The sequence below is a fragment of the Ipomoea nil genome, unplaced genomic scaffold (genome assembly GCF_001879475.1).
Source record: "Ipomoea nil cultivar Tokyo-kokei standard unplaced genomic scaffold, Asagao_1.1 scaffold2555, whole genome shotgun sequence".
In the NCBI taxonomy this organism is placed as follows: Eukaryota; Viridiplantae; Streptophyta; class Magnoliopsida; order Solanales; family Convolvulaceae; genus Ipomoea; species Ipomoea nil.
The window spans coordinates 317,720-321,138 of record NW_017618983.1 but is presented as its reverse complement, the minus strand read 5'-3'; positions in this window follow the sequence as shown (position 1 = coordinate 321,138).

Below are 3,419 nucleotides of genomic sequence, written 5' to 3'. Positions count from 1 at the left end.
TTCTGGCTCAGACCATTGGAAACAATATAATTCATGACCCAAGAAATTCTATTTTAATGGAAGCAACAAGACAGTCTATACTTATTGTGGTTACACTAGACACATTGTGGAAAAAATGTTATAAGAAACATGGGTACCCACCCAGAGGGAAACCAATTCAAGGACCAAGAATGCTGGTACAATCAACTAAGTGCAGCTCAATACCACTCAGATGACTACTGACAGTGTAGTTTCCTTGACTCAAGATGAATATCAATTGTTAAAACAACTATTGAAAAGGGAAATTGCTGCACAGAGCTCACCTCTGGATGTGGCAGGAAGAGTGACACCACAAGCTAATCTTATTGTTTCTAACTTCGTTCCCAACTCACAACTTGAAGGTATTAATCCTAAACTTTGGGATGAAGATTGGTATGGCTAGCTTGCAGAAGGGCTTATATCACTTAGTGGAGCCTTTTTTTTTATTTTTATTTTTTGTATATCTTCTAATAAAGTAGAACAAGTTAGGGTTAATGCTCGTAACCCTATTAATCTTTGGCATGCCAGGTTAGGACATAGTTCCTATGGAAAGTTGAGTTTGTTACATTTGTCAAACATAGATTTCAAATTGAATAAAGAAGTTGCTTGTGATATTTGCCATTTAGCCAATCAAAAGAGGCCACCTTTTACTAATAACCCTATTGTTTTTGTTGCATGCTTTGACCATATACACATTGACATTTGGGGGCCATTTTAATAGGGCAGTTAAATGTATTAGAACAGACAATGGCCAGGAATTCATAATGGATAGCTTTTACCAAAAAGGGACTATTCACCAGTCTTCATGTGTCTACACTCCATAACAGAACAATGTGGTTGAGAGGAAACATGGTCACATTCTATCCGTTGCAAGGGCTCTCAAGTTTCAGGCTGCTTTGTCAAATGGGTTTTGGGGTGATTACATCATGCATGCAATATATATCATTAACAAATTACCCTCTACAACTTTGCAGGGTTAGATCCCACATCAAATTGTATTTAAAAGGCCTCCAAAGTTCAGCCACTTCAAGGTCTTTAGGTGCTTAGCCTATGTTGTATTACACAAAGGGCATAAAGGGAAGTTATATCTTAGGGCTACGAAGTGCCCATTCCGTGGGTATCCTAATGAAGTAAAGGGATACAAATTGTATGATCTAAGGACTAGAGAAGTATTCATATCCAGAGATGTGTTATATGAGAAGATTTCCCCCTACAAAGCAAGTTGTTCAAGTGAAGAAAACCATATTCAAGGTCCTATCTTGCCCACAGACAACAACTTCATAACAGTGACACTATGCCCCATAAAGTTCCTCATGAAGTATATACAAATTGTACTAACAACTCAGTGGGACCAGATGCTCATGATGGTAATCCACCTGTGGTTCAATAGCAAAAACAACATAGGGGATCTAGTAGGCATGTATCCAAACCTACTTACCTTACAGACTACAATTGCACACTTCCTGCTACCAAGACTTCCCACCATACACTTTCTGCAGTTTTGTCTTATGACAAGGTGTAACACCCCACTTTTTCTAAAACTTAATTACAATTCTAAACCATATTTAACATAACTAAGCAGCGGATAATTAACTTAAATAAGATAACTAGTGGGAATGTCACCGCCACAACCACTACTCCGTAGTGATTACACAGGCTAAGGGTAGAACTAGAAAATTAAATAAATATCTAACCATCCATCAACTTAAATAAAACGTAAGGGGGAATAAACACACCCCAAAGTCTACATCATCGAAAAACCACAAAACATCATAAGTCTAACATCCGATAGATAAAGTCATAAACAAGACATAAAGAGTTTAGACATCTCAAACTACAAGACTAGTCTAACTCGATCACTTCTCACTGCTGGGCCCACCTAAAAGGGGTTTTACAAGCAACACATAGACAAATAGGAAAAACACCCGTTAGCACGAAACTAAGTATAACCACACTCAACGCTGTAAAGTACTATAGAATATACTTTTGGAAAACATTTGATAACATTCATATACAACAAACTCATCTCATAGACAGCTTTAGACATATCACATACTTTCTATATGCTTGCAACCTATAATATCAACATGCATGCTTCGATACAAAAGACTTAACAACTTAGATATTTCAACATGTAAACGTCACAACAACTTAACAAGCAACTCATGCTTACAAGTAGTATCATGCTAATAAACCATATAAAAGTTATTCTCATCACGTAAACTGGATATACAAGGCTTCAAATGTAACTAAACAATCATGCTCGATAGACAATCTTAAATCAACATTCTCATTATTCAATCTCAAGCAATACTCTACTCACATGCAAACTCGTGCAATACTATTAATATACTCATATGTAATCTCGTGCAATACTATACTCATATGCAATCTCGTGCAATACTACACTCATATGCAATCTCGTGCAATGCTATAAATATACTCATGCAATCTCGTGCAATAATATAAATATACTCGTATGCAATCTCGTGCAATACTATACGCATATGCAATCTCGTGCAATATTATAAATATACTCATACACTCGTTGTAAACAAAATTGAGTACTTTATGTGGAGGTCTCATTGAGTCATAAATGACTTGCTTTCTTTCTTTCTTTCTTTAGAGTCGCAATGACTCACTTCTTTCTTTCTTAGAATCGCAATGACTCATTCTTTCTCTTTTAGAGTCTCAATGACTCATACTTTCTCTTTAAATGGACGAGGTAGGAACTTCATCATAGTGTGAATGAACCTATCTGGGCACGGCGTCTAGCCGACCTAATACTCTGCTCGTCCACCAAACCACTCTCTTGGTTCTATGCTCAAACTCTGTGAAGTCAGGTATCGAACTTTTAGCGTGCACACCCCCTAACCAGGATTCCAAGCCTGGCGGGCAGTTTCCAACCTCGTAACGTGGAAATACGCCGCGTTACATATACTAGGACCGCCGCAATGTCCATAAAATCATCCGAGAGGACATAGTCCAAACGGGGTCCTCCAAAACCTCACCGATATAGATAATACATAAATATATCTCTCATGCATGCAACAACTCAACAACTTCTCAATGCATCAAAGAATGATATACCACATGCTTATGACTTTTTGAAAGTAATACTTGGGCTCACGTTGGCCCCTTATGCATTTTTGAAATATGATATATGTGAGATGCAAAATACTCTACAACATGTATAAAATCCATAAAATTCTCAAAGATACCATATCATACTCGGTTTGCAACATAACAAATTCTACACATTTCTATCAACAAAATATGCTTCAAATCTCATTGATCAACTATCACATTTTAGTCATGCTTTCATATAAATCATATTCTCAAGTGATCATGCTTCTCTACTCAATACAAAAATAACATCAGATCACAGAGTCAAGCATTTC